Source organism: Pelodiscus sinensis, chromosome 4 (assembly GCF_049634645.1).
Source record: "Pelodiscus sinensis isolate JC-2024 chromosome 4, ASM4963464v1, whole genome shotgun sequence".
NCBI lineage: Eukaryota > Metazoa > Chordata > Testudines > Trionychidae > Pelodiscus > Pelodiscus sinensis.
This window is the reverse complement of record NC_134714.1, coordinates 57,221,965-57,245,000: the sequence shown is the minus strand read 5'-3', so window position 1 is coordinate 57,245,000 and position 23,036 is coordinate 57,221,965. Positions and strand designations below refer to the sequence as shown.

At 39.3% G+C, this 23,036-nt stretch overlaps 1 protein-coding gene across 18 annotated transcripts in view; it reads left to right on the top strand.

Annotated features, from left to right (window-relative positions):
- Nucleotides 1-23,036, top strand: part of MEIS2 (Meis homeobox 2) — a 203,460-nt gene that overhangs the window by 135,076 nt on the left and 45,348 nt on the right. The window contains exon 11 of one of the 18 annotated variants that reach the window (XM_075927033.1): nt 1-12,754. This exon is cut by the window's left edge and continues 1,274 nt beyond it. The exons of the other annotated variants lie outside the window; for them this stretch is intronic. The gene's annotated coding sequence lies outside the window, so the exon portion shown is untranslated. Of the gene's footprint in view, nt 12,755-23,036 lie in introns of those variants that run through there. 18 annotated transcript variants of the gene reach the window in all.

The following is a 23,036-nucleotide window of genomic DNA, read 5'->3' as shown; positions in this document are numbered from 1 at the left end:
GCCACATCCTAACAAATGCAGTATATTGTGGTCATCATCATCATAGTGAATTGTAAAGTTAATAATAATAGCACATAAAATACTACTGCATACTCTCAGCATGGTTTCCAGAAGCACTCAGCCTCAGCCTAACTCTGCTCCAGTTGAAGTCAATGTTAAAATGCCATGGGGCCAGTTAGGCCAATACAGGATAATCCTACTTCTATTAATTACAGTTTGGGACTTTATATGGAGGAGGCATTTTCAATATGAATGCAATGAAAGATACATCTGTATTCGCATGTTGTACACTTAAAGGAGGTGAAGGCTAAAAACTCCTGTATTGTTTTCAGAACAGTCCAGCATCTCCCGTCTCCAAAAATTAATATGTAAAGAGTTGGGGCACAAAATCGAGACACGCAGATTTGCTGAGGATATGCACATAGAATAAAATGTTGAAAGGGCTGAAATTTTACTGGGCTGAATCCACCGTGGCTGCTAATTGTGCTCCTGAGCTATTTCCACCATTCTCCATGGTATGGTCAAAACAGAGGCCAAGTTTCAGCAAACCGAGGCACGTCCATTTCTACTCAGCAAAGCACCTGTGCACGTGCTTACTTTCAACTTGTGCTTAAGTCCTATTGAAGAACTTAAACATGGGCTTAAATTTAAGCAAGTGCTCAAGGCCTGGTCTACACTGGGGGATAAATTCAAATTAAGATATGCAATGTCAGCTATGTTAATTGCGTAGCTTAAGTCAAAGTATCTTAACTCCAATTTTGGTGCCATCCACACTGCGGTAAATCAAAGGGAGCACACTCTCCCTTCAACTTCCCTTACTCCTCTTAGAACCAGGATGACTGGCATTGACGGGATTGCCCTCTCAGTTTGAAATAGCATGTCTTCACTAGACCCGCTAATTTGAACCCTGGAAGATCGACTGTGGCTGCTTTGATCTTATCTGTAGTGTAGACATAAGTGTTTTCCTGAATGGAGGGAAGACCTTAGAGTAGTTTTAGTGAGCTTTAAAGAAAGTTGCCTATCTTCCCATGTCCAAAGAAGGTGGTGCTGTGTTACAAGGATGAGGTGAAAATTAGTGGCTCTTCCTGAAGGAACATTCTTCACATTCACCTACCCGACTCTCCTGCCACTTTATCCTTTTATACGTCTAAATTGATTAACAGGCAAAAGAAACCACTGTGGTTAAATAGACTTGCAGAGTGTAATGAATGCCAAAAGGGATGGAACTAATAAAAATTAAAACAATCTGTAATCCTGACATGTGTAAGAAATAGAAAATAAGCACAAAGAAGCTAAAATTGTTCTTAGACATTGAAGTACAAGGAATATTACAGCCAACTGCAGTGAATTCTTCTAATGCCTTTTCACTAGACAAAAATTACAAAAAATGTGTTCCATTAGAAATTACAGTATAGCACTGAAGACAAGGATAACAAGATGGCAGGATACTTTCACAATTAGTTTTCTTCATTATTCCTCGAGAAAGGGCTCTGATTCAGGAATGCATTTAAGCTCATATTTCTGTCTGACTACCTTAACTGAGTCTTTAGGTATACACTTACATTTAAGCACATGTTTAACTGCCCTTCCTAAATAGGAATGCTTTCCCAAATCAGAACTTATGGCAAACATGGAAACTCCCTAGAAGAGGGGACGACTTTTTGATGCAGGCTAAAGGCTTAGCAGGGCTAAACATATGCGTAAGTTTAGACAGGTGAGCACTCCCATTAATTTCAATGGGACTGTTTGTGTATTTAAAGGTAGCATCATGCTTAAGTACCTTGTTGAATCTGAGCCACATAGAGGAGGGAAGGAGTTAGATAGTATGCAGATTAGGACTGAAATATTTGTGGAAAGATTGGACTCTCTGTCAGACTGTCAATACAATGCAGTATTTTCTTCTAAAAGTGTGCTTATTGTCAGCACTCTAACTTCATGGTAAAATTTTGCTCACAAGTCTAATATGACTCTGAAATTAAGACTGAGGCATTTTCAGGTCCAGATAGCATACAAGAAAAAATCATGCGTTTTAATGAGAATGGAATAGAAATTTGCAATGATTTAGCTTACTTTTTTATAAATGTTTGGTGGTATGTGAAATAAGGACTTGAAGTAGCTTTATTCAAACAGCAAGCTGTTACCAACTGATTAATTTCATTTTTAAGGAGAGTATTGGAAACAGTGTGGTGGATTTTGGTATAGGAACACCTTGAAAAACATAATTCTACGGGTGACAGAAATCATGGATTTATGACAGGGGAGTCTTGCTTGAATAATTTTTTGGAACACTTTAAATAGATTACTCCCGTGCTACACAGTGAAAATGCAGCAAATTACAGGGAAGGGAGAACCAGCTTGTAAAATCAGAAGCCTACTGGTAATTTTATCCTAATTTCAAAATGACCCTTGTTTGAGATTTTAAAAGTTCAGATAATGTGTTTCTCTTTCTCTCACACTCTCTGTCTTTCTCTCCAAGGCATTTCTATACTGCCAGCTCCCACATTACTGAGGCAGCGTGCTATTTTTCCTTTTTAGTTATTTTTAATTTTCTTCTATTTCTGGGCTTTCTGGGTCTGACTTGACCAGAGTCACGATATACCAGTAACTTCACAAGAATGAGTTAGAACAAAGTTTTCATCTGTCTAGTTTTCCAAACTTAGGCTGTGTCTAAACTACACCCCTCTGTTGGCCGAGGGATGTAAACTAGACACATCGAAAGTGTAGATGAAGCCCCATTTCAAAAGATCCTGTACTCCTCAAAAAATGAGGCGTACAAGATCTTTTGAAATGGGGCATTTGAGTCAAAAATGCCCCCATCTAAACTGCCTTTTTTTTTTCTCGAAAAGTCCCATTTCGAAAAAAAGCAGTGGCTGCCATTATGCAAATGAAGCACAGGATATTTAAATCCCAGCTTTATTTGCACTTTCAATGTGTCTAATTTACATCCCTCTGCCGACAGAGGGGTGTAGTTTAGACGTACCCTTAAAGAGGTTAGACTCAGTTTGATAGAGTTTAGAACACACAAACTTTTTGAGCAATATTAAAGAGCCTTTAGATAACAATAAATCAGTTGCCAAGGCTCAGAATGAGGACTATGTCTACACTACATAATTTATGTTGCTCTGGGGTGTGAAAAAAACTACCCCTTGTCCTGAGCGACATAAGTTTCAGCAACATAAATGGTTGCTTGTACGGCATTATGTCGGTGAGAAAGATTCTCTCACTGAAATAGCTTCTGCCATTTGCAGAGATGGTTTTATTATGCCAACATGAGAAGTATATGTATAGACATGGACAAAATCATGAACCTGCTCTGCTCCAGGTTGAAGTGCTGAGACAGGGTGGAGTCCTGTTGATTTTGGGGAGGGAAGTGCCAGAGCCAAACCCAAACCCCAGACTTCAGCCTGTGGGCACATTCTTAATGAGAAAACGGAGTTTTTTGTAGACTTTCGATTACAGCAATTTTTTTTAATTACATGTCTGGTAGTGCTGTGTAAACCCTGCAGGGTTGAGTTCATGAACTGAACCATGTGGTTTGCTTCACAATGGTTGCAAACAGAACATGACCTGTAGATACATTTGGATGTCAGAGTGTAATGAAATAGAACCTCCCCTCTCTAATATTCAAGATGCCCTCTTCCCTTAGCGAGCCTTAAGAACCCCCCTTTATGCCTTACATGTATTGTCACATTATTGCAAATCTTACTGCAGGTTATTGCCACATTATTGCAAATCTTACTGCAGGTTATTAGCTGAGATTTGTGAATGTGTTGTGCCTCAGACCCAAAGCTCACTTGTAATATGTTTGAAGCTCCACACAAACATTTCACACAGCTTTATAATAAGGGAGGAAATGCCCTGGGAACTGTTGTCAAGAAGGGTCAAGTTTTTTAAGTTTGTCATCCTTGACAGTGTCCCTTTAAGACTATCTGCTAAAGAGAGTGTGTGTATTCTCACCCACAAAAGCAGAATACTGTTGAAACCTTAGGATCTGAGCCCAGTGGTTTAAATAGACCAATTGACTCAGTGAATCAGGGAAAAACCAAATGTTCATCAGAAGTGGGGGCCAGAGGGACTACAAAAAGGGAGGAAAAGTCTACAAGGGCCTGGGGGGCTGATGTTTTTGGACTTAGTCTTAATCCACCTCTGTTTACTATAGAAAAGGTGACTTTGAGTTGATCTAATAGCAGCTTTCAAAGGTATTAATTTTTTTTAAAGTGGAAGAATATAAGCAAAAGTCAGGAGTGCAAAAACCAGGAAACACATTGTCAAACTAGGAAATCAAGAGTAAACAGGGAATTGAGTCAAATAATTCTGCCTGAAACAGTAGTAAACATATGGAATAATTGGCCAGCGAAGCAAGTAATCTAAATGAGTTTCAGAGACAGCTGGACACTTTTATCTCAAGAGAGAAAGGATTGAAGAATGAAGTGATGAACCAGGGAGGTGGAGATGAGATATACCAAAAGGAAAAAGGCTTGTTGGGCCAAGTGTCTTTTCTCTAATCAGCAGTTTTTATGTTTATATATGCAATGCAAATAGTTGCCATATGAATATGCTCTTTCCACATAGCGTCTATGAAGAAGCAGCACTTTGCCTCGGGAGCTGGATTTGCAGTTTCCACAATAGATAAGCTGGGCCCACTACTTACAGATCAGTTAAAAAAAAAAAAAAGCATTTAAACAATTGTTGGTGTCTTTCATTGATTCAGCTTTCGGATTGCTTTCTTTAAGTGTCTTTAATCCCTTTGTTGGCAAATTGGTGGCTAGTGAAAGTGAGAAGAGAAGCCATGGATTTCCATTTCAACTAGGAGATATTGCTTTGTCTTATTGCCTCTCACCCAAAAGGTTTTGGACATGCCATGAGGGAAGCATTATATGCATATCTGCAAAGAGAGCCAAATGAATCCCTAGTGTAGCTATATTGAAGCTCTGTCTTCCAGATAGGACTGAATTTGGCCCATTGAGTGTACTGCTCATCTTCTCCTATCATCACAATCACTTTATCATTTACCAAGGAGTAGCCAACAACTTCTGAGAAATATAGATCAAAGAAAAATATGAACAGTAAGAATCATACTTTCAACACTGGCCTTTTTATCCAGGCATAAAATGGAACTTGTAATACAAATCCTACCATTTAGATGTCTAAATATTTGGCTGCACTCACAAGTCAGGAATTTAGATGTATGAATGGCAGGATTTGTTCCTTCTATTTGTTGCAGGTGCAAATAATTGCGGATGCAAAATTGAACCCATGGAAAAGGCATCCGGTGGAGGCCTTTTTAAAATTAGGCTGTTGCATGGCAAACCAAATTAATTATAAAGACTAAATTTCCTGGCTCCATTCTGCACTTGCAGTTTTATTCTAGTGTACCACCATTGACTATAGTAGTTACTCCTGATTTATACTGGGGAAAATCAGACTGACTGGGAAGTGGGATGTCTCTGTTCTGAGAGTGCAGTTGAGATTGCCAGCATCTTCTGTTTCAAGAGTTGGGAGAGATTTGTGAAATTCCCATTTTGACACTAAAATCATGGATTTTTGACAATACCTTACTGTTGTGCTTCCCAGCCCCTACTGCATCAAATCAGCCTTTCTGGAAAGAGTGATCGCTGTTAGAGGCAGTGCTGGTTCCAGAAATATAGATTGACTACACCGCTGGGCAGACAACTCAACAGCAAGGATCTTTTTAAAATAAACAAAAGGGAAAGAATAGGAAGGGAATGCCAACTCTGAGTAGATGTTTAATTGAAATCTTTGTGTTCAATTGTATTAGCTCCTTTCTTTGTGCCTTGTTGTTTTTCTGTATGAAGTTGTCTGAAACAAAGATGTCTACATTGTTATCTTTGGATGCATATTTCTTTGTACTATCTACTTGCAATCCCTGATTGTTTTTAAAGAAGTGACACAAAGCAATGCAACAAGTTGAATATAAATAAACGTGCATAAAAATATGTGGACAACCCAAACAATAGGGAGAAATGTGATCTTCCCCACTCTGTTTATTACAGCTCTGATCCGGAATTCTCTGATTATTTCATTGCCTTGTTCAGATATACAACAGGGCTTTCCTTTCCTCTTCATGCATAATCCCACCCCCACCCATCAGAGAGGAGAATAATAAATCCTTCTGTCTACAAATCATGCACTGGGCACGGTTTCCTCTTTCTACACTTCAGTATGCAAGTATTTGTAATAAAGACCAAATTTGCTCAATTCGCCCTTTCTCTTTTGGCAGGGTTATCCTTCATGTGAAACTAATCCTACAGAAATCACTTTATAATCAAAAAGTGTATTATATATATATATATATATATATATATATCACATTTTCCATTAGGACCATGTGTTGACCATATCTTTTCTAATTTTTTGGCTGTTTCAGTTAATTTAATTGGAAAGGCTACCCCTCTTTAAAGACTAGCATTGCAGCAAGTGATTCACCAGAGAGTAATTCTTTGGGGACAAAAATAAGACCCATGGAGTTTGCTAAGTCTTTGCTGTTCACCAGACGTCTTGGCTGGAAGAGAAGCCAGCTGAAAACTGGCTAATTTTTTCTATTTGTATTTGAAGGTTTAGTTGTGTTAAATGAGATAGAGACAAATTGGAGGATAAGGAGTAGAGTGACAAAACTCAAGATTACAGCTGTTGTGCTTCATTGCTGCTCTTGCTGTTCTTCATTGTTCTGGTCTTTGAAATTTGAAGGGAGAGAGTGATCAGCCCAGGGGACTGAGAGTCAAAATTTCTGGCTGATATAGGGTACGTCTACACAGAAACATTATTTCAAAATAGCTTAGTTCACATCTACACAGCAGGCATTTATTTCAGAATAATGTTGGAATATTGTCAAGCTGGAGGACTTCTTATTCTGACTCCTGTAACCCTCATTTTACAAGGAGTAAGGAATTTCAGAGGGGGAGTGCTCTATTTCGAAATAAGTGCTATGTAGACACTCCCAATTTTGAAATAAACTATTTTGAAATAAGCTATGCAATTGACGTAGTTCCATTTGCATAGCTTATTTCAAGTTAAGCCTTGCTGTGCAGATGCACCCATACTGACTTGCTGTGTCATCTTAAAGAAGTTTTTTAATGCTCACCATGCTCAAGATGAGACCCTTCCCTTTCCCTTTCTCTTTCTCATTTCTCTGCAAGCTCTCTAATTCTGATTTGCCCATGATGTTGGTTTGCTTCCTTTTGTTACTAGCTAGTCTTAGTCCAGGCCAGGACCCCCAATTTAGCCTTCTGGTGCATGCAGACTCTGTTCCACTGGTTCCCAGCCTGAGGAAATACTTTCAATTGCATGAAGGAGGATTCAGGACACATAGACCAGGTTCAGGACTCTTTGGCCAGGTATACACTAAAGGGGAAGTTTGAATCAAGATATGCAACTCCAGGTACATTATTTACATAGCTGAAGTCAATGTACCTTGATTCAAGGAGGCCAATAAGAGTAAACAATCCAATCAGCTTCACTTACTCCTCACATGAGCAGAAGTACTGGCCACCAATGAGGGCACCCTCTGAGATCAATTTAGCGGGTCCCTATTATACCCTCTAAATTGAACTCTGGAAGATCAAACATGGTAGCGTCGATCTTCCATGGAGTGAAGACATGGCCTTACTCAGAGAATCTCCCAATGGAGAGAATTTCTTCCTCCTGAAAGCACAGTATATCTTCGCAGCTATTTGAGGCCAGGTCTGCACTAAGTGGGAAAGTCGAACTAAGCGTGGACTATGTGAATAGCATAGTTGGAGTTAACATATCCTATGTCAAATTTCCATGATGTTCCCCAATGTGGGAGGGTCTCCCATTGACTTCTCTTACTCCTCATGATCTGATGGAATACTGGAGTCAATAGGGGCACAATCAGTAGTCAAGTTAGTGGGTTCTTACTAAATCCACTAAATCGAGCATCGATCCACTGGTAAGTGCAAACAATTCCCTATAAACTGGCTTATCCTAATGACAAAAAATGTGTATGAATTAGTGAGCATCATTAAGCTTAAGTCTTCTATACCTCAGTGTATCCACATCTATGAAAAAGGACCTTGTCATACTTACCTAATACCTCACGTTGTTATTAATACAAATTATTCATATTTCATAAAATGAAAATGTGATATAAGTGCATATGATTTACTTTAAATGCTCTTTAGGCTCACAGATTTGGAGAAGGAAAATGCCAGAGTGAGAGAGCTTCCTTGTCAAGTGTGGCTTTCCCAGTCCCAGTTTTGCTGTAGGAGATCTCCAAGATCCTCAGTTCAGAAAGAAATGTAATTTCTTTGCTGTATGAACAATGCCAGACACTCCCTTCCCCCTTTTTACTAAAAAGTACTGGAGTTAGTATCACAGAAATACAGAGAGCAGCTTTAAAAATGTTGCTTAAGTACATTTCTGCTGTGTGTGCTTCAAGTTCCATTTCCTGCTTCATTGTTTTATTATGATTGTAGTAGAAAATATTTTCTGTTCTTTGTGTATGACTCATAATCATTGTTGCTGACTAGTCAGTCATTCAGTTCATTCTTGCTGCTGAGTCCCACACCTTGTCTGGGGTCTACATTGTTCTTGTACTTAGGTAGAAATACATGCAAGTTTCTCTTTTTACCTTTCACGGTAAACATGGGAGAGATATTAACATTTCCATGTGTTTCCAGACATATCTTATCTTCTAGATTAGTCACTATAAGATGATGTTTCAGTCTGCTTAATGTTGACTTCTTGAGGAGCAAACTTCCTTGAAACACACAGATAAGCAAACTTTGAGAGCAATTAGTGAGGGAGTGGCAGGGGCAGTGAATTAATGCTTAATGATTAAACCTCTGAAGATCTGGATTAAAATATGACTTAAAGTTCACACATGAAAAAAATCAGCATAATTTCAGATCAATCTGAGAGGGAGAAATGATCCACATTTCAGAAAGTAAGGATTAAAAGTGTTTGCTAAAAGACTCTTTTTCTTTCATATCAGAAAAGGAAGCTCTTTATCATCTTTAAATGAGACACCCGTCACATTCTCCTCCTACTTTTCACTGTTAGGAAAGACCCGGGTGCGCCCTGTATTGAATCAATGGGAATTCTGCATGTGAAGAGCCAGCAGGGCTAATATCCAATAACAAACTGACCATACAATCTTAATTATTTCTCAGCAGAACCCAATTGTTTTATTTTTAATTTTAATGGGTTGTTAAATATTGGGAAGGCATGATAATAGATAGAGCTGGGTAAACTAGTCATAATAAACTATTTAGACAGTAAGTTTTGCCTTTTTTTTTTTTTTTTTGGTATTCACATGTTGCTCATGAACTGACTTTAATTTTTATGAATTTGTTCATTATTCGACAAATGTTCCATGTGGACAAATCTCAGCTTGGGAGTTGTTCACAAAACGGGTTCTTTGCATATGTTCACTGTTCATTAGTATTGCTGTATAACTGGTCATTTTAGTCACATGGTTCTGGTTTTGATCTCTGTCTGGATGAGTGCAACTATAGCAAAGAGAGGAAGGATGTGACCAAGTTTTTAATTCTTTCCAGGATAGAGTGGGAACAGTTTATTGAGGGAGGAGGAGGCAGGCTGGCAAAAATAGGGAATGTTTTACATCTTTTCTTTTGCCAGGCCTCTTGATTTGGGCCTTTCCTGAGACCTAACTCCTACGGTAAAAAAATGGTCAGAAAAAAGTGATTCTATAGGTGATCAGATTTTAAATTAATTTCATTTTGTCACTTGTACAGAAAGCAATTATATGTGGTCCATGTAAACACACAGGGTGTGGCTAGCTTTTTCCCCTCTGTCTTTTTATTATCTGTATTTATGCAAAGCTCTGGCCTGGAAATTTGCACAGTCATAGTTGCAAAGAGTGCAGTTATTTGCTGGTCTCTTTAATTGCATATGCCAGGGCTCTGAGCTGGGATGAGGGGAATTCGCCTGGTACGGTGTTGCCATTCAACTCTGCACAGCAATCATTCAGATATTTACTATGTACATTTAATGAACTTCCCACATGGCTGGTTCCAGCAAAGCCAGGCTTCCCTACAACACTATTCAGTCATGTCCCCGCACATCATAATCAAAGTTCATTGTGTGTGACCTTCCCCAACTTCTTTGGCTACACCAACAAGAAGGGAAGTGAAGAGAGTTCCCAGCTTTTATTTACCACGGCATGGCACAGATGCATGAGCAGTAGATATCACAGTGATATCCCAACCCATCTCTTTTAGAGTGGGAGGGGGGCCATAACTGGGAGAGAGAGGGGGATCTGATGAAAAGCTAAGCTTTTAGCCTATGATGGTCCAATGGGACATTCCTAAAGTGGGCACTGTTAGCATAGTTATGTTGTCATAATCCTACCCTTCTGTTAGTGGTGCACCAGGGTGATCTGCTGGAAAGAAACAGCAGTTTTCCAGATCTGCCTTCTCCCTTCTTACCCCTTGCCCCAAATTGTTTCGGCATTGTTGATTTTGTGAATAGACCTAGAATTAGCCATTCAAAAAAATCATCCAAACCAAAATTTTACTTGTAAAATGTTCATTAAAAAAGTAACTACACAAGAAAACTAAACAAAGCAAATTCAAATTCAGTGGAATTCGCTGTAGTGTTCCAAATTATTTTTTTCCAACTACTAACCCAAAACACTAATCAGTTTTGCCTGTTTCGCAGGACACCAAAAATATCCTTTACCTCTTAATTAGAACACCTCGTGAGAGATTTTTTGCAATATATGGTTTTTAGAAAATGCATTATTCTATATATCACGTAGTATTCAGAATGCATTATTCTTAAATATGTCTTTAAAGGTTTGAGGTTTGAGTTAAATCCCTTTATAAACAAGGGCATTTACTGGGGAAATTGCAAAGGTACTTGAAAATTGTATGTTAAGTATACAGCACATGGTCTGTTTCCTCTTTTTACAAATGAGCTCAATAACGTGATACAAAAGGGTGATGTATTACAGCAGATAACACATTGTGTAGTAACCAGTGTAACAAAGTTGCTTTGTCTCTAATGCATGTGATTCCTAGTTATTTAGGTCAAATCCTGAGAGGTGCTGAGTACCCACAACTTTCATTTACTTCAGTAGAAGAGGAGGAGGTTCAGCCACATTCAGGAGGCATTCAGAATGTAGGCTGGCCTCAAGAATGCAAAAGGAAACAAATATAAAAATCAGCTGAGAACTGCTAATCTAAAAGCATCATCAGTGACTCTGCATAATGATCTTTCTGTTGCCACTGTCGCTAGGAGAGACTGCTTGCATCATAAAAATAATCAACGTCTAATGTGATACTGGCCAGGTTATGTCTTTCGTATTTCATTGTGAAAGGGAGTAAGACGTAAAATGTCTCATCAGGCTGAATAGTAAAAATTAATACAGATTGGCTGAACTGGTAATTTTATGTGATAAAGTTATTAAAGCAGTGTCAATAAACCTGGAACTAGTGATGTGTAAAATAATTAACACTAAAGGGAACATAATAAGTTACTTATTAAAATCCATAGCTAGATTATGTGACCCTATCATTAGGAAGCGTATGAATCACATGACTTACTATACATCTTCCGATTTGAGCACCCCATTGCACTCTGTCAGATTACTGGCTCCTGACATTAAATAAGATTCAGGTGTGATTTATTGTGTGGCCTTTTGACAGGAGCTGGAATCTGAAATGGTGTCGACTTTGCTGGGGCTCAGCACTGTTTTCATTCCCTTCTGATGTAATGCAAGTGTTACATTTAGTCAACCGAATTATGTGTCGTTTGGTGAGATTCTCTCTCACTCCCTGTAGTCATTGTTCCACTCATAATAAAATTATCCTATCAATTTGCCACAAGAGGAACACTGGAGTTCACTAAATTACAGCCATGTGTGTTTGCGCTATAGACAAAGTGATTCCAATTAAACAAAAAATCCTAGATTCTATTTTTAAATTGCTCATGGAGAACAGTGAGATTGGTTCACAGGGGAGGTCACTCCTGAATTCTACACACTGGAAATTTCATTTTCCTTAATTAGAAAAACAGCGTTTATCTAGAAAGAAAAGAAATAAAAAAACTGGGTAAGGCACTAAATAATATGTCAAAAATGACACCTGGCCTCCCTTATGACTGATTAGTTTGAGAGATTTGCTATATGAGGTGGAAGCACCGTTTTGCTTTTTTTCCCCTTTCTTCCTTGAAAATGGTGTTTTTATTCACAGACAGCAAAACGCCCCATTCTGACAGCTGAAGCTAAGCCATCTCAGTGGTGTAACAGCACTGCCACACACCAAACCTGAGTTTGGGAGTGGCCTCAGGGCACTCTCTTTATAAGTCTTTGATTCTCTTATGTGTCAGAGGTGATGTGCTTTGAGTCTAGGCAGCAGTGGTGACTGATGGCTCCAGACTCTATAAGCTCTGCCTGATGGCTGGATTATGAAGTTGCATTTACATTGGTCTTAGACAGGGGTGGGCAAAAAGCATCCATGGGACAGATCCAGCTCGCGGAGGCCCTGCCGCTCCCCTGCCCCCAGGCCAATCAGGACCTAGGGATGGGGGAGCGTGCAGCACTTAGAGTCAACCCTGGCAGTTCCTTCTAGGCGCCTGTGCCCCTAGCGGTGGGAAGAGACTTTGCACATCCCCCCACCGACCCCAGGTCAATAAAGGTTTGGGGTAGGGGGAACACACAAAGTCTCCTCCTGCCCTGCAAGAGGCTCAGCTGCTGCTCAGCTGTCAGTTGACTCTAAGTGTGGAGGCCCCTTGCAGGGCGGGGGCAGGGAGCGACAGACTTTGTGTGCTCCCCCTCACCCAGGTCCTGATTTACCTGGGTTGTGGGGGGGGTGGGGTGGGAGGCAGGATGCGCAAAGTCTCTTTCCACCACCAGGGGCACAGACACCTAGACGGAACCACCAGCTGTTCTGAATACCTGGCGATTCTCTCTGTGGGGAAGACCGGGAGCACAGACGTTGCATGCTTTCCTACCCCCCAGACCAATCAGGGTCTGTGAATCAGGAAGCAGGGAAGTGTTGTGGCCCTGCCCCTTCTGCCTGGGGCCCCACCCCTCATGGGGCGGCCCAGAGCCACTTCAAACATATCTGAAGTGGTCCCCAGTCAAAAATTATTGCCCACCCTTGGTCTTAGAGGAGGTTTCTTGTCCATCCAGGACCAGGAATGAGTAGACATGATGCCTATTTACCAAAGGAAAGGGGGGAGTTGAAGGACAAATGGGAAATGGTGGCACTAGAAATAATGATAATCACATTTTAAAGCATTTTACAGCATTTTATATTTTAATGCATTTTACAAATACCAATTAATTGATTTCATAATAGCTCTGTCAGCAAGGTAGGTAAGTATAAGTAGCTAAGTATCATGTCCCAGGCCATATAATTCATCCTTTGCACAACCTGTACTCAAGTCCAAGGATGACATCTTGGCTCCATTGAATTCAGTGGGAGTTTTGGAATTGGGCCACCATTTCATGCCCGGTCTCCTGTCTACCAGACCTATTCCTGATACACTAGGCCACAGTACTAGCAAAGCAGTCTTGGGTCTCAGTCCTTTAGGCCATGTTTTGCCTCTATTGAGAAAACTGATACCAGGCTGGGTATGTGCTAGCAACTTACATCAGTATAACTACACCATTCAGGGATGTGGAAATCAGGGAGATGGATTAACTACATCAATGGGAGGTGCCTTCCAGTGAGCGTAGGTAGCAACTTCACTGAAGCATTTTATGTGTAGACAGACAAGCCCTCAGATGTGTCTGTGAATGGGTGAAGTCAGTCACTGCGTTTGTGGTGGCCTACCAAAAGATGATAGCACAAGAAACCAAAAGACACACCTCATGAAGGGAATGTTATGTAAAATAAGTCTCTTTTTTTTCTAGTTTGTTTCCCTGGAGCAAGTTGGAAAAACTATGTCAACTATGTGTTGCAGTGTGAAAATTTTTACCAAAGTGTTACTCGAATACTTTTTGAGTGAGAGTGAGACACTGCTATGTTAGGTCATGGTCACAATGCTATGTACTATAGTTAGTGTTGAGATAATACTTCAGTATAATTGAGATAGAATTTTACAGTATTTTGACAACTTGTGAGCAGACTTCTAAAGGTTTACTTTTGTGGGGGGGAGTTGGATGCTTATTCCAAATCTCTTGAGTCTACAAAATACACCTTGAAGTACAAGCACTCTCTCTCTCTCTCTTTCTCTCAAATATCTAGTGTCTCCAAGCATGGATATGAAGCATTACACATTTTTCCTCTTAGAATGTGTTCAGCTTTTTTTTTTTAGTCTGAGGCATGCTGTCTTAAACATGTATTAAACCTTTAAACTGGACATGTAAATACATAGTAAGGAATCAATAAAGAAAAAACTGGGTTTGATTCAGCCCTGTGGTTATATGGATCTGTTGTGTCCAACATGCTAGCCACAAGTCACATTTGGCCATTTGAGTGTGTCTAATTGGCTTGAACAATGTGGCTATTTGGCTAGTTGAGTGTGGCTAGTTCGCTATAGCAGTAGCCAATACCGTGGCTACTGATTCAGAAGTAGCTAGCCACCACGGTCCTAGACTGAGGCTGAGGAAGCAGCTCATTGATGTGGACAATCTGCCCACAGAGGGGAGTTGCATTCACAACCTTCAAAACACCATTTGGCTTGTAGTCAGCAGCGCCTTGTGGAAGGACCTACACAAAAACCTAGAGAGCTCTGACTGAAGTCAGAAGTAAAAAGCTGAGCAAGCTCACAACTTATCCCATTATTTGTTTTCACTTACTTCAAAGGTGAATCAGGATGGGATGCGGAGCAGATGCAGATAATTTATTACATGATCTTTCTTTTATTCACAACTTATTCTACTCACTTTAATTGAGAGAGGAGACATAGGGTAAAGGATGGTTTGGAAGTGTCCACTTTTAAAACCCTGAGGCCTTAGTAGACTCCAGACCAAAAAAAAAAAAAACTCTATCCTGTAAAGAACAGGTCCCTTGGACTAACAGTGAGTACAATATCTTTTTTTTTTCAATAATACACTACCTTTTATTTTCAATGTGGAACCTCTGTAGTTGTTTTTTTGTTTGTTTGTTTGTTTTTTAAATCAGAATATGGTAAACTCCAGTGATGGACTAGCAAATGAATAAATGAATCTCAGGATTAATAGCTTATGGGACTTTCCACAAATAATAAAAGAAACGGCAGTTGCTGGCAATTTAAAAAAATGTCACAATGAGGGTTCATGACTGTATTTGGTTTCAAAAGCTAAGCAGAGCTCATACTGGATAATAATTGGTGGATGAAGCCCTTGACCTAGTAACTAGCACGCTGGACTGGAATTCAGGAGACCTGGCTTCTATTCCCAGCTTCACCGCTGGCTTCCTGGGTGTCCTTGGGCAAGTTACTTTGATGACTTTGTCTGAGTTTTCCTACCTGTAAAATGGGAATAATGATAATGATACTGACTTCCTTTGTAAAATGCTTTGAGATCTCCTGGTGAAATGTTGGGGTTTTGTTATTACTTAGTTAAGAGCCCTGAAAGAAATCTGGAACATATGGATATTTTATGCAATGGACTGTTGCTTACAAACCTCAAATAAGACTATTAGGAAAGTGAACCTCCTGAATAAGTACCATAGTTCCTTTGGTTGCAAAAATGTCGGGTACAGTTTGTTATTGGACTGGTTTATCCAATCATAAAAGTAGTATTTAATGTGATGCTTGCTCCCCTGGATATCTTTCTGTACTCTTCACATCAGAGTTTGTGATATTTATTTATTCTTCACAGAATTTTCATAGTATCTGTTCTGATTATTGGTGTAATTGACACAACATATTTGTTTTAAGCAGTCTTTATTTGCAGTGTCCAGTAGCTTTTTAAAACAAGTAGTTTGTTTATTTTTGTCCCAGAGGTTAAAAGTTTAATTTTGAAAATTTGAAACCAGTGAAGTTATCGTTCAGATTCACCAATTCAAGTAAAAGCAGGTGGTTTTGTTGGTTTGGTTTTTTTTTATTTTTAGTAAATACAAATCTGAAATACACTACTTGTTCTATTTTCCTCCTTTAATTATTTGTTTCCTTTTTACAGAAAAGCAAGGAATATAAATGCAAAAAATTAGATCTAGGTTTCAGAAACAGCTAAGAGATGTAAGTGCCTAATTCCCATTGAAAGTCAATTGGACTCACAAGTCATACTTTGAAAATTGTAGTCAGAGTTCTGAATTAAGAGGACTGATACAAAAGGTCTCACTGCTGCCATTGACTGCAGCGAGAGTAGGACTGAGCTGCAGTTTATATTTCTGGTTATTGGAGGCTCAGAATAGGGGAAAGTTCAATTTATTTCCATTGTATGCATGCAAAAAAACTTCCTTTCAAATGTATAAAGCGGCTCTTTTAAATCTGTCCTTAAAGCCTGTGTCTCCCATAATGCTTACAAATCGCTGCCATCTGGCACTGGTTAGGCAAGTGACTTTGCTATTCTGCTAAACTCCATTTTACTGAGGTCTGATCTTCCCAAGTCACACTCTCCCCATTTGTCTCACCTTTACCTGTGGAGTCCTTTCTGATATGTAGATTAGGGATCTCTAGGGTAGATGCTCTCTTCTTTATTACTTGTCAGTGGAACACCTGGCACAATGGAGCCCTGATCTTAGATTGGTTTTAATAGGTGCTACCATAATATAAACAGTAACCATAAGACATTATTTGCTGAATAGTATGCCATTGCACAGAGCTATATAATAGTACAATGAAAATCCTTTGTGTATTTCATGCATGCAAAGAGGCAGAGTTAAGGTTTCTACAGGAACCTGAATTTAATGACTTTCATAAATCCTTCCTAGACTTGCTGCTACATAAACACAGGACCAAATTTTTCACAGGGCCTAACTCCATTGATTTTGATGGAGTTCAGCCAGCAGAGAATTTGGCCCTTAGTTCTTCATTTAATAATGGTGGGATACAACCCAAATTGTATATTTAAAGGTTTAATAATCAAAATGGATTTGAGTGCTCTTTAAGAAGTGTGTTCACAATATTCTCGCTGGATCACTGCTCTTGGGAGCCAAAAGTTTTTGGGTCTTAGGATAGACTCAGGAGCACAATAAAGGCAATAATTATAAGAGGAGTCAGTCTATTGGGAACAGAGGTTTAGTATTCTCTGTCTGAATGTTATTACTAAAAAGCCTTGTCTGAGACAGGAACAGGAGGAAGATTTCTTCTACAAAAGGAATGGTTATTTCATTTTTAATATGAACATTCTCCAATATTAAAATAGGATACAATTACCAGTGATTTAGCTGGGACTACATCTGTAGATTTTTGTTTTTATTTTCTTTAGCTCTCAGGCAAATTTCACTGGTTGGTAGCAGCTCACACCAGACAAAGCTCAGGCAGGAGATGAAAAAGCATGAAGCATAAACAACACAAAGCCAATACCGTTTCTTGTTCATTAAAGAATAGAAGGATTGTAAGCTAAGTAAGAAGGAGCTGGTGGGGAGTATCTTAAATTCCTCCAAGTTAAAACATCAGGGATCAGAAAGCAAGTTCCAAAGGCAAGTGCACCTTGGAATGAGAGGTTGTTCATGAATTACTTTGGCCATTTTTTTAATTACTCTATCATCTTGAGATTTTTGTGTATTGATCTACAGAGTAGTTGTAAAGCTCTCACTCCCCGCCTCCATACCTGAACATTTGAGCATTGTGTGCTAGGACTGCTTCTAGAGAAAGAAATTACTCATCTTTGAGGGTAGTAATAAGAAAAGGGGGGGCACACAAAAAGGGTGGGCATGTTCTCTTCTGCTATTCAGTCTGTTTAAATATCAACTATTCATATAATTATTCCAGCATGTATTTTCTTCCAGGCTGCAGGCAAGCAGAAAAAATTGAAACGTAAAAAATTGGACAATGCTACTGTGGCATAAAATCTACTTACATGTTGTATAGCTTTCTGTGTTCCTTGTCCATAGTAGGTACATTGCTAAAATTAAGAAAAAATGTTGGCTTGAGAGCGTCAATGCATTCCTGTGACAGGCACAGTCACAAAACATTTGATCAACTCTGTAGAAAGGAAATTAATATTCCTGATGTTCTGTCCTGGATGGTTTTGGGTAAATATGACTGAGGTGGATAACTCAGAATAATATTAAGCTATGGGGTTTTGTAAGCTCTTCGAGGCAAGAACTGTGTCTTTCTTTGTATTTGTAAAACATTAAATACAAAGAGTGTGTGTGTGTGTGTGAGAGAGAGAGAGAGACTAAAAATTGAAATTACAGAGAGAGGTTTTATGGCAAATGGCAAAAAGAAATTTATTAAGCCTCACAACAGCCCTGTAGGTTAGGTATTATCCTCATTGAACACATGGATAAATTGGGACGCATAGGAGTTTAGGCACCAGTTCAACAAGGTACTTAAGCATTTGGCTAACTTTAAACTATTCAGCTACCCCATTGCCACCTATACTAACGAGGCAAATTGCTAGCAGGCCTGAGAACAAAACCCACAAGTCCAGCTGCTCAACTTCAGATTTATACTACTAGGCAACACTACCTAGAAAGCCACATGTCAGCCAAGTGTTGGAACATTTGAGGCTGCTCAGGAAAGCAGTCCAACAGGCTTCACTGAAATTCTTGTTCAAATGTTGGGGCCCTCATCGAGGAGTGATGAGATTCCAAATCCTGTTGTTGCCTTATAATAATTAATAATGAATTAACAATACTTAACATGCATCGAGTGCTTTATGAGCATTAACTAATTAAGCTAATTCACTAAAGGTCTGTTCTTTTTTACTCTCACAATACCCAAGATCTTTTTGATCATACACCCTAAAGAGTAAAAACAGTACATCAGTAATGTTAGTTTTAGCTTAACATTATTTGGCAATTTTGATCATTAGGAATTGAGTTAATCAAATATCTACTGTGTCCCATTTCTCCACTTACTATTTTTATCTTTATTAATAGCTACTGCTCAGTGGCCTTAAAGAATTCCACCATTCAACAGAAACTTTTCTTTCCAGAGACATATGCTAATTAGTACTTGTTTGTGGCTTCACTGTGATTTATGAGCTACTCTGAGCGGTGCATAGCGAAATATAAGACTATCTCCATATCTGTCTATTAATTTGTTTATCTTTCTATCTGTCTACCTATCTGCTGAAATTTAAAACAGTGCAATAACTTTGAGAACAGTGACACTAATGCAGCATTAGATTAAAAGAATGTTACTTTATACAGGCGTAAATGTAATTTAGAGGCACTTAGAGGAAGCTATATACTTAACATGATTCTTGGCCCGCAAAGACAGGTTGATCCCACTCATTTTGGGACTGCTAATTTGCAGTTAATTAGGAAGATTGATTCTGTTCTGCGATGCATAGGCCCAACCCCAAATGCATTTTTCTGGTTTCCCTGGCACCATGCTAGTTATCATTGTCATGGTACACGAATAACTAAATGGCACAGATCCTCATAAGACAGTAATAGTTTCTGAGTTTGGGAAAGTAAACCATTAGCAAATATTTTAGCCTAAAATCTAATGCTACTTGCACGTAAAACAATTCTCCAATTATATCCCACTAAGAAAGTTTATTGCAATGTGCAGATAAAACCAGAGAGTTGATTGAATCTTCATTTGAAAAATAATATATAAGAATATAATACATTTTACAATATACTCACTGGAACAAAGATCTGAAACTTTTCAAAACTAGCCAGTGACAATCATGCAATTTAAGAATTGGGTAATATATATATACACTTTGTTTGAAGGCAATTGTATTCTTAAATAAATGCAGTGGGTCTGACATACTTAATGTTCCTTTTCATAAGCAAACATTTCCGTGTATTGTCTCTATTAATTTGAGACTAGCTTGTGATTGCATGTCTACACATGGGTGTAAGAGTAATGGTAGGAGAGGAATAGAAGCCACATCCCTTTTCCAACCCCTTCCAAATACAAGCCAGCATCGAGGCATGAGGGTGCCATAATTTGCTGTTTATATAAGTTGGCAGCAAATTGCTACTGCCTCAGAGCAATGGGGAAGTAAGGTAGAATTGTGCCTCACTGGGGTGTCCCTCATGCCCAGTACCTACACCTGGGTTGATGCAACTAACTTAGGAATCAGCATTAAGTCAGAATCTAACCCTCTCTTGCTGTGTGGTTTACTGAGTGGACTCCCTTAGTTTGAACATTGCCTTGCATTCTATCATTATTACCAATTTGAATGTCCTGCAGGAAAAGTTAGCTAAATAAGGTAAGCTTTTTACTGCCTGTTTGCAGTAAAACTTGCCTGATTTAAACCTTCTTGCTTTTCCTAGTTTGGGGTTTCTTTATAACCAAAAGATTGATGCACACTCACCAAATAGTCAAAGACTCATAAACCCTTGAGAGATCCTAGTCGATGTTACTATGGTGACATCGCTTTGTGAATGTGCATTCCTAGCTGGGCTGCAATGGCCTTTAAGGGTCAGTCAGAACCCAGAGAGCATCCTGGCACAAGGGCATTCCAGACACTCTTTCTATGCCCACTTTTCCCTGCCATGGCTGCAGCAGTAAAGGTGAGTAGCATGAAAGCCCCTACACTGTCTCTGTACCACTAGAGTACCCCTTTCTACTGGAGTGGTTTCCTTCAGGCCATCTAGATTTTTATAGCCAGATTCCACGGATGGTATGACACCATGTAGCCTTGCCGTGCCGGAAGATCTGGGCTTCAGTAGGTGTATAACATCTAGCGTGTTTGGGTACTATAATAATAATTTGATTCTATACCACTCTCACTGGAACAAAGCCACGGAATTTTTCAGAACTAGCCAGTGGAAAATTCTGAGGTAGTTTTCTAAAATATGGTGAATGACAGAGGTCTGAATCAATGTGAGAAAATGTGGCTACATTAAACCTGAGGGGACCCTGCTTGACCAGAGGTATTTTGTTATCCAGGTGAGGGAGAGAGAGATGAGTGAGACTAAGGTACTAATCTATAAGCTGTTTCCCAGACTAATAACTTCTTTTCATCTAACTTTTGGTGTTATTTTATTTCTTATTTATGTGGGAATGCCATATTTCTTGTGGTCCTTCACCTTTCCTCTTTGAGATGTTTTCTGGGTTAAAGCATTTACCTTTTTTTAAAAACAACCCTTAAATCTACTGGTAATACTAAAATAGATCCAAGTTTCCAGGACGCAGGATGGGCAGGATGCTGGATGGACACATTTCTCAATCACCTTTTCATCATCTGTGTACACATGTGGTTTGTTAGCAGTCCATGTGATTGCAACCCGCAAGGATCAAGATCAAAGATAGAAAATTCCCAAGTCAACTTGTATCTCTTCTGGTTTATTTTTTATCCCATCTTTTATGGCTTCCTTGTGCACTTGTAATTCTATATCATTTGCATATTTTAAACTAGTTTGACTGTCCCCCTTGAGGAGCCAGATTCCACTATCAGATCACACATATGGTCCCCATTGCAGTCCAGGCTCATCCGATCACAGAATTTGGCTCTAAAGTTGATAAATATGAATGTGGAAAGCAGGAAATATACAAGGACGAGGGAAGTGTGCATGTGTTTTTCTCCAGACCATTAAGGAAAAACCATTTAAAAGCTCTTGCGCAGTGTCCTTGAAGTTCAGTGTTGTACCACTAGGCTTCCTACCACATGTTAGGAAAAGATAATTGCACAGTGTTACATGTTTTGCAAAAGCTTAATGGATCTTCTATTCACATTTCCACTTGCATGCTGTAGATGGAGCCCTGGTTAGAGCCCTGGTTAGACCTGATAATTTCCACCACCCTGCCTTCCATTGTGATGTCTTATTTTACTAGATTTGTGTCTTTTTTTGCTGCATTTACTAAACCAAACATTTAAGAAATATAACAATGTATATTTTCTAAATATTAATCTCTGAGCCTGGCAGCTTCTCAAAATACAATAAAACATGTTGCAAACATATTACAGATGGTTACCATAAATGAAAAATTAGCTTTCGAAAGCGCAGTGGTCTATAATGCACTTGTTCCAGGGTTAACTTGTGAATCTCTGGTATATTTTATTACTTTAGTAGTTTAATAGCTGTTAAGACAGGGAGGTCTGCAAGCCTCACCTCATCAAATAGCATAAAAAGAGTAAAGATAGCAAAGTGTCAGTCAAAGTGCTGTGAGGTAGCATACAGGTAATGAGTGCTGACTGCCGCAGGTCCAAGTAATCTGCATCGCAGGCAGTGTACACATGGATTACTCTACATGCTTTTTATTTTTATCAAGGTAGTCTCCCTATATTGCCTGTGGACATTATGGATAAGAATGTAAATCTCTCCAGCAATGCAAAGGAAGCAAACTCTGATGGTGTCTCCTGCAGCTGGAGCTCTCTGGCAAGAGAAGAGTTGGCCTATCCAGACTCCGAACCACCTTTGGCACCTGTTCTGGGTGCACCCATCCTGCGGATGGCTCCTTGGGAGCAGAGATTAGAGTTTAGAGCAGCCTTCAGTTATTTTAAATTCTGATGAAGCCAGCCTGTCCTGATTATCAGAGAGCTGCAAGACTAGGCCCAGAAGAGGGTCTGGGCCGATAGTTATTAATGTTCAAAAATCAAGCTGTTTAAATAGGTCACTCTAAAGTTCAGCTGCTTATCTGAATCTTGTGAGGTATTTTCCCTCCTTTTCCCTCAACTTCCTCTCTACCTCTTACCTTAGAGGGTCATTTTCAGTCTCTCAGTTCTTTCTTTGTCCGATTCTCTGTCTCCCATCATTCTGATTCCCTCCACTCAACCAAACTATTCCAAATGTCATCTTCTCTTTCCCTGTAACCCAGACTATCCCCTTCCCCTATATTATTTTCCTTTTTTACTTCAAACCTTCCAAACTGACCTATGATCACCTTTCTTCCTTCTGAGTAGTCAGATGACCCATCCCTGTCTGGACCTGGTGATTCCCATCATCTTTCGCTTGCCTATGCTTTTCTTTTTAATCCTCTTCTGACCTCCAGTAGGCCACTGATAATCCCCTCGTGGGGTACTAGCAAGTCTGGCAGTCTCTGCTGGGCTTGTATCTGCCTGCTATGTTCATACCTCTCAT